Source organism: Sapajus apella, unplaced genomic scaffold (genome assembly GCF_009761245.1).
Source record: "Sapajus apella isolate SASKATOON/1434 unplaced genomic scaffold, GSC_monkey_1.0 scaffold125, whole genome shotgun sequence".
NCBI classification, from domain to species: domain Eukaryota; kingdom Metazoa; phylum Chordata; class Mammalia; order Primates; family Cebidae; genus Sapajus; species Sapajus apella.
Genome location: NW_022437065.1, coordinates 4,005,220 through 4,014,352, shown reverse-complemented (window position 1 = coordinate 4,014,352; position 9,133 = coordinate 4,005,220). Strand labels below are relative to the sequence as shown.

Here is a 9,133-nt window from a genome sequence, read left to right as displayed (position 1 = left end):
AAAAAAAAAAAAAAAAAAGCTGGGCGTGTTGGAGGACACCTGTAATCTCAGCTACTCAGGAGGCTGAGGCAGGAGAATCATTTGAACCTGTGGGGCAGAGGTTGCAGTGAGCCGAGATTGCACCACTTCACTCCAGCCTGGGTGAAAGAGTGAAACTCCATCTCAAAGCAAACGAACAAACAACAAAAAAACCTAGATCATTTGTCCGGAAGAACTTTCCAATCTGTCCCCCTCGATCTTACCCTTTATGTGTCTACCAGAGTTTTCTTCTTGAACACAGTCCTATTGTGCCACTTCCTTGCTTGAAAACCTCTGACACCTCCCACGGCATTCAAGGTTCTTGTGGACCTAGCGCTCATCCAGTCACGTTTGCTCCTGTCCTCCACGGTTCCCCACCCCTCTTGTGCACTTTGCCCCCTTCTACCACCTCACCCCCATGCTGTACTTTTTGCTCCTCCGCTGGGCTTCTCTCGATTCTCTGAGAATGCTCAGCCTCTTCCCACCTCGGCACCTTTGTTCACCACGCCCCCTTCTGGCACCTGTGTTTCCACCTTCCAATCCCTGCATACACACTCACCCAGCCAATGAAAAACAGTTAATTTTAATGTGTCAACTTGGCTAGGTCACGGCACCCAAATATTTGCTCAAACGCCAGTCTAGACGTGACTATCAAGGTATTTATTATTTATTTATTTACTTTTATTTATTTATTTGTTTGTTTTTTTAAAGATGGGGTTTCACCATGATGGCCAGGCTGGTCTTGAACTCCTGACCTCAGGTGATCCACCCACCTCAGCTTCCCAAAGTGCTAGGCTCACAGGCATGAGCCACCACACCCAGCCTTATTATTTATTTTTAAGGTTTTTTTTGGCTGTAAGTGTATCCAATGCAAAATAATCCTCTCCAGTTTTACTGAGGTGGCTGACCACATCCACGACCAAATCCGCCTCTAAGCTGGAATTAGGTTGCTGACCCAGCCCCAGCATCACCTTTCTTGTCGGCACCAGGTGGCACAGCACTCCATCTGTAGGTGTCTCTGTCGGCTTCCCCTCTTGTGAGTCTTGCGGGTTGCTCACCCTCCAGACCTTTAGGCCGAGGTCTGGCAGTCTCTGGACGGCTGCGGTGTAGGGTGGCAGGCACAATCTCCAGGGGCAGATGAAGGTCATCACCGAGATACTGGATACCCTCATTGGTAAGGCACCAGTAGAAATGTCTCCAGGCAAACTGTTCCTTCATGTAGCCTCGGGACTTGAGAGACTGCATGTCCTTCATGACATGAAGGTTGGGCACATTCTTGTCTGCCAGCTCCGGGTGCTTAGGCATGTGGACATGCTTCTTGGCCACCATGACTCCCTCCTTAAAAAGGGGTTCATAAATGGCAATACAGTTCTTCTTAGGCATCAACATCTTGGCGGCTGTAGAGTCCGGGTCCAGGGCTGGAAAGGCTATTATTTTTTATTTTTTGAGACAGAGTCTCACTCTATCACCCAGGCTGGTGCAATGGTGCAATCTTTGCTCACTGCAGCTTCCACCTCCCGGGTTCAAGTGATTCTTCTGCCTCAGCCTCCTGAGTAGCTGGGATTACAGGCGTGCACCACCATGCCCAGCTAAATTTTGTATTTTTAGTAGAGACGGGGTTTCACCATGTTTGCCAGGCTGGTGTCAAACTCCTGGCCCCAAGTGATCCTCCCGCCTCAGCCTCCCAAAGTGCTGGGATTATGGGTGTGAGCCGCCGTGCCCGGTCCACAGGTCATTTTCCTCCATGGATACTCTTCCATTGAAGGCAGACAGTTTCTCCTTGTCTGCACATCTCCATGGAGCCTAATGGCTCTTTTTCTTTTTTTTTATGACTATCTGAAGCACTGTGGTTTGTACTTTTTTTTTTTTTTAAAGAGACAGGGTCTCACTCTGTCACCCTTACTGGAGTTGCAGTGGCATGATCATAGCTCATTGTATCCTGGAACTCCTGGACTCAAGTGAACCTCCTGCCTCAGCCTTCTGAGTAGCTAGGACCACAGATGTGCACCTCCATGCCTGGCTAGGTTAAAATTTTTTTTTTTTTTTGGTAGAAATGGCATCTCATTATGTTGCCTAGGCTGGTCTCGAACTCCTGGGCTCAAGCGATCCTCCCATCTCAGCCCCTCAATATCCTGGGATTATAGGCATGAACCACCTTGCCTGGCCTTCTAGTGCCTCTTAAAGGTCCTGCTCCACCAGGAAAGGAGATATCCCAAAGCAGCGGCAGGAGAACTAGGGAAATGGAGAGCTTGAACAGCATCTAGGGAGAAGGAGCCAATCCAGAAAGGAAACGCATGGCAGGGGTTACCAACGCAGGTGCCTCCAGGGCTGGTCGTGTGCATGGAGGAGGCAGCAGAGAACAGATAACAGTGGGATGGGGTGATCCGCATGGCCATTCCATGCAGGCCAGCCCCGTATTTCCCTATGGGAACATAGGCACAGTGGTGCCAGCTTTTTCAAGAAAGGCTGGAAATCCAGATTTTTGTGTGAAATGTCCCAATTTGTAACTGTTGACAGCTAATTCCGATTATTTCAGTGCACTGTATGTGTCTAGAAGCCTTCAGGGCTACTGGTACTGTTCTGTTTTTTAGGCTGGATTGATGGGTACGTGAGTCTTTGGTTTTCCTGTATTTTTCTTGCCTTATAGAAATATAAATATCGGCCGGGTGTGGTGGTTCACGCCTGTAATGCCAGCACTTTGGGAGGCCACGGCGAGTGGATCACCTGAGGTCAGGAGTTTAAGACCAGCCTGGCCAACACGGTGAAAACCCCTCTCTACTAAAAATATAAAAATTAGTCACATGTGGTGGTGGGTGCCTGTAACTCCGGCTACTCAGGAGACTGAGGCAAGAGAATTGCTTGAACCCAGGGGGGTGGGGGGCAGAGGCTGCAGTGAGCTGAGATCGCACCACTGCACTCCAGCCTGGGTGAAAGAGCAAAACTCCGTCTCAAAAAAAGAGAAAAAAAGAAAAAATATATAAATATCATTTCTTTTTTTTTTTTTTTTAATTTTGAGACAGAGCCTCGTGCTGTCACCAGTCTGGAGTGCAGTGGTACGATTTCGGCTCACTGCAACCTCTGCCTCCCGTGTTCAAGCAGTTCTCCTGCCTCAGCCTCTCGATTAGCTGGGACTACAGGTGTGCACCACCACACCCAGCTAGTTTTTTTGTATTTTTGGTAGAGATGGGGTTTCACCATGTTGGCCAGGATGGTCTTGATCTCTTGACCTCGTAATCCCAGGTACTTTGGGAGGTAAGCCTGCCTTGGCCTCCCAAAGTACCTGGGATTACAGGCATGAACCACCACGCCCGGCCATAAATATCATTTCATATGTATTCAAAATTAAGTTGAGAAACCTTGAAACCCTTTCTGTGAGCTCAGTTTCGCCGGCAGACCACCCATTTGCATCCCCTGCTGTGAGTTAGTTTGCTGTTTTGCAGTACTTGCCGATTAAATGAGGTCTGTGGCTATACACCTTCACTTGAATATTAATTAGTTAAGTGTTACTTTGTGCTGAAAATAGAAAAAGTCAGCAATGCTGTTTCTTCTACAGGAATTGTTCTGTGAAAGGAAAAATGCTGCAGCTCACCAACTGCCACCCACTCTTTCCTCTCTGGAATATTTCTGAATCTATCATGTGTTACCTTTCACACAACTTGATATTGAATATAAGAAAAAATATTAATCATTCTGCATAAACCAAAGTCTGACTTTAAACATCTGCATGATTTTGATAAAGTCTGCATGTGTGTATATGGGGCACAATTTGTATCTCAGACTCTAAGAGACATGTAAATACTGTTACCAGGGACACATAGCTGTCTTTGGTTCCAAAGCTGTCCAGCATGTGTTCTGGATGAAGCAACCATGAGTTACTTGAAGTGTGGAACAAGTTATTTCACCATTCCGTGCCTCAGTTTCCTCACTTATAAATTTCTAGGCTGGGTGCGGTGGCTCACGCCTGTAATCCCAGCCCTTTGGGAGGCTGAGGTGGGAGGATCACTTGAGCCCGGGAGTTCAAGACCAGTCTGGGCAACAAAGTGAGACCTCATCTCTCTAAAAAATAATAGTAATAATAATAAATAAATAAAATACATTTCTACATATGGGTGATATTTTACCTAGGTGGCAGAAGTAAACCACAGAGGGGGAAAGTATCAAATCAAATCAAATTATTTTACTCATTCAAGAGATGTTTATTGGCCGGGCGTGGTGGCTCTCGCCTGTAATCCCAGCACTTTGGGGGACTGAGGTGGGTGGATCATCTGAGGTCAGGAGTTTGAGACCAGCCTGGCCAACATGGCAAAACCCCATCTCTACTAAAAATACAAAAAAAAAAAAAAATTAAGTCATAGTGGCATGCACCTGTAATCCCAGGTACTCAGGGGATCGCTTGAACCCAGGAGGTGGAGTTTGAAGTGAGCCGAGATTGTACCACTGCACTGCAGCCTGGGTGACAGAGTGAGACTCCATATCAAAAAAAAAAAAAGAGAGAGAATGTTTATTGAACACCATGCTAAGTAAGGGTTCTGGGAAAGGCAAAGAAGTTTAGGACATGGCCTCTTCTGTCATGGAATTGAAGAGACAAGACACATGCACAAAAAGATCATGACACAACATGAGGCAATATGTAGCCAGCCATCTAGACTGTGAGCTCCTCAACGGCAGGCCCTGCATTCTATTCACCTTTGTAAATGTGGAACTAATGAATGAATAGTACCGAAAACACAGTAGCTGTTCTCAGGAGGAAGGTACCATCGTGGGCTCGAAAGTTCATGAAGCAGTCCTTCCTGTGGCTGATGTCATCTGGAGGAGATTTGCTTTCCCTTTCTCTGAAAAGAGAGGAAATTGAAACTGAGTCTCCCTTGATGGAAAGAGAGGAAGTCCAGGGGTACAGGAAGCCCCTGGGTGAAAGCAGAGGCTAATAAGGGGTTCGGCGTAACCATGGCCGTCAGCCTGACCATCTTTGTGCTGTCTGTTGTCACTGTCATCATCTGCTTCACCTGCTCCTGCTGCTCCCTCTACAAGATGTGAGGTCGACTGCGTCCAGTTGTGACCACCACCATGTCCACTATTGTGGTGCATGCCCCTTACCCTCAGCATCCAAGTGTGCGGCTCAGCTACCCTAGACCAAGCTACCAGGGCTACCACCCCATGTCCTCCCCAGCCAGGAGTGCCAGCAGCACCCTACCCAAAACAGTACCCACCACCTTACCTGGCCCAGCCCATGGGCCTGCTGACCTACCACGAGAACCTGACTGGAGGAGCAGCTGCACCCTACCCCACCAGCCAGCCTCCTTCCAACCCGGCCTACGTGGATGCCCCAAAGGCGGCCCCCTGTGTGTGCCTGGGCCTCTCTGGCTGCCACTTGGTTATGTCGTGTGTGTGGGAGTGGTGTGCAGGTATGGTTCCTCGAGCCCTGTGCATGCTGTGTGTGTCCTGTCTGTATATGTGACTTCCTCTGATGCCGATGAGGTAGGAAGTGATCCTTGCTAGAGTGGGCCGGGACAGGACTTTGTTCTCTTCCTCACCTGAAATTATGCTTCCTAAAATCTCAAGCCAAACTTGAAGAATGGGGTGGTGGGGGCTCCCTGGGAGGTGGCTCCTTAGAGGTGGGGGGCTCTCCAGGGCACATCTGGAGTTCTTTTCCCGCTTACCCTAGGGTTGCTGAGTGTGGCCGGTCACACTTGGATGGCGCAGCCTTCTGTGAGTGTGATACAGATGTGTCCTGGTTTCAGCAGCATAGCCAGCTGCTGCTTGAGGCCACAGCTTGTCCCCAGAGTTGGGGGTACCCTTTGCAGAGCCAGGGCCATGACGCAGGCAAAGCTTGGGCTCTGACCAAGTTGGCCTTTTATCCTTTGGGCAGATGTCCCCTTGTTCCCTGGAGCCTGTGTCATGCCCATTGGGGGTCAGGCAACCTCCTGATGCCAGAACACCTCAGGCAGGGCCCTACTCACCAGATAGCTGTCTGCCTGGACTGTCTCTGTCCCTGCATCCTCCCTGGCACCACCTGGAGGACCACACACACACACACAGCCTAGATGCCCACTGGGAGCTCTCCTGCCTTTGCTGGCCCTGCCCTTCCCACAGGTGAGCAGGGCAGCCCATCCACCAGCACAGCAGGTCTCTTCCCCGCAGCATTTTCGTTTTATTTTAGCCAAACATTTTGCCTATTTTCTTTTTTTTTTTTTGAGAAGGAGTCTTACTCTGTCACCAGGCTGGAGTGCAGTGGCACGATCTCAGCTCACTGCAACCTTCACCTACCAGGTTCAAGCAATTCTCCTGCCTCAGCCTCCCTAGTAGCTGGGATTACAGGCATGCCCCACCACGCCCAGCTAATTTTTGTATTTTTAGTAGAGACAGGGTTTCACTATGTTCTCCAGGATGATCTCAATCTCTTGATCTCGTGATCTGCCGCCTCAGCCTCCCAAAGAGCTGGAATTACAGGTGTGAGCCACTGCGCCCAGCCCATTTTGCCTATTTTCTGTTTTAAAATGTGATGTGAGACTGAAGTCCCTGGGTTGTGGAGGGAAATTAGCCCGGAGGAGAGGAATAGCCTGGCTCATGTTCGAGTCCCTGCTTCCCCTGACACCAGCCTCAGCGAATCTGCAACTCCTGTACCCCAGTCCAGTGTGATCCGACAGCAGGGACACCAGGGCCAAGGGGCCGTCTGGACCAAAGGTGGGGTATGGGGCCCTGGATGGCAGCTGTCTCCCTGTTACTGTTTCACCAGAGCTGACTTAGCTTCATATTTATCCGTTGCTGTGTTTCTGAGAGTCTAGGGTCTGTACCCTTGTTTAGAATAAATGCAATCGTTTGGAAGAAAAAGAAAGAAAAATGTTTGTGAAGACTTCAAAGTTGGAATTTGAGTCGTACCTGGAAACATGGACAGGATTCAGATCATCAGATGGGAGTGAAAAGGCCATTTCTGGTGGGGTTGGCTCTGAGGATGAGGAGAAGACACCTAGTGTGCAGAGACTTGTGGGGAGCGGGATAGGAATGACAAAGGAACTTTTGGAAGCAGTGAGTTTTGGAAACAGTGGTTGGAGGGGATGGTTCATTCATTTACTCAGCAAAACCCACAAAGCATGGTCCTGACAGCTGGAAATATGGTGACAAACAAGAAAGATACAAGTCCTTCACCTCATGGAGCTGACCATCTACTGACCTTGGTGTTTAAGTGGGTGCTTAGAAAAATCATGAGAGGGCCGGGTGCGGTGGCTCACATCTGTAATCCCAACACTTTGGGAGGCCGAGGCCGGTGGATCACCTGAGGTCAGGAGTTCGAGACTGGCCTGGCCAACATGGTGAAACCCCCATCTCTACAAAAAATGAGCCGGGTGTGGTGGCAGGCACCTATAATCCCAGCTACTCGGGAGGCTGAGGCAGGAGAATTGCTTGAACCCAGGAGGCAGAGGTTGTAGTGAACTGAGATTGCGCCACTGCACTCCAGCCTGGGTGACACAGCAAGACTCCGTCTCAAAAACAAAAAAGAAAAATCATAAGAGATTAAAAAAAAAAAAAAAGGTTGGAGAGGGCCAGGCGCAGTGGCGCATGACTGTAGTCCCAGCTACTCAGGAGGTTGAGGTGGGAGGATTGCTTGAGCCCAGGAGTTCTGGGCTGTAGTGCACTATGCCGATCAGGTGTCCGCACTAAGTTCAGCATCAATATGGTGACCTCCCGGGAGCGGGGGACCACCAGGTTGCCTAAGGAGGGGTGAACTGGCCCAGGTTGGAAACGGAGCAGGTCAAAACTCCAATACTGATCAGTAGTGGGATTGCGCCTGTGAATAGCCACTGCACTCCAGCCTGGGCAACATAGCGAGACCCCATCTCTTATTTAAAAAAAGAAAAGGTTGGAAAAGGAGCTTGAGGCTGATTGTGGAGAGTCAAATGTTTGGACTTTTTTTTGTAAGCAGCGGGGAGCAACTGAAGTGTTCTGAGTCAGGGAGTGAGAGGAGGAGATGTTGCTGTTGTGATACTAATTCACTGGGGTTGTGTACAGAGTGGACTGGGGCAGAGAGAAGCTGAGGCTGGACAGCCAGATGTCAAGTGTACAGTGAACCAAACCTCAGTAAGAATAGGAAGGAAGGGAGGATATGAGGGGAGGACATCATGGAGGAAAAATCAATAAGACAAGGTCCTGATTAGACATAGGGCTGAAAAGCATTCTCAGGTTTTGAGGCTCAAGTATTTATTATAATGAAAATTTAAGGGCCAGGAGCAGTGGCTCACACCTGTAATTCCAGCACTTTGGGAGGCCAAGGCAGGTGGATCACCTGAGGTCAGGAGTTCAAGACCAGCCTGACCAACATGGCGAAACACCATCTCCACTAAAAATACAAAAATTAGCCGGACGTGGTGGTGGGCGCCTTTAATCCCAGCTACTAGAGAGGCTGAGGCAGGAGAATCGCTTGAACCCAGGAAGCGGAGGTTGCAGTGAGCTGAGATTGTACCATTGCACTCCAGCCTGGGCAGCAAAAGCAAAACTCCATCTCAAAAAATAATTAATAATAATAATAATAATAATAATAATCAGTCTGGGTGTGGTGGCTCACGCCTATAATCCAAGCACTTCAGGATGCCAAGGTGGGCAAATCACTTGAGGCCAGGAGTTCAAGACCAGCCTGGGCAACATAGTGAAACCCCATCTCTAACTAAAACCACCAAAATTATCCGGCTGTAGTAGCTCTCACCTGTAGTCCCAGCTACTGGAAAGGCTGAGTCCCAGCTACTGGGGAAGCTGAGGCAGGAGAATTGCTTGAACCCGGGAGGCAGAGGTTGCAATGCCAGATATTGCACCACTGCACTCCAGCCTGGGCTATAGATTGAGACTCCATCTCAAAACAAACAGAAAGTCCTACAGCAAAACCACAGCTCATATGAAGACAAAAAAAAAAAAAACCAGAAAGAAAGAAAAGAAAGAAAGAATTTAATCAGGGCCGGGCGCGGTGGCTCAAGCCTGTAATCCCAGCACTTTGGGAGGCCGAGGCGGGTGGATCACGAGGTCAAGAGATCGAGACCATCCTGGTCAACATGGTGAAACCCCGTCTCTACTAAAAATACAAAATATTAGCTGGGCATGGTGGCACGTGCCTGTAATCCCAGCTACTCAG

The 9,133-nt window shown here is 49.1% G+C and overlaps 2 pseudogenes across 1 annotated transcript; one reads left to right on the top strand and one right to left on the bottom strand.

Annotated features, from left to right (window-relative positions):
• Positions 1 to 870: 870 nt before the first annotated feature.
• LOC116539019 lies at positions 871 to 1,439 on the bottom strand (annotated as a pseudogene). The gene has a single exon (XR_004263893.1). The product of XR_004263893.1 is annotated as a 40S ribosomal protein S10 pseudogene (transcript).
• An 873-nt stretch (positions 1,440 to 2,312) lies between these two features.
• LOC116539031 lies at positions 2,313 to 5,856 on the top strand (annotated as a pseudogene).
• Positions 5,857 to 9,133: the final 3,277 nt, after the last annotated feature.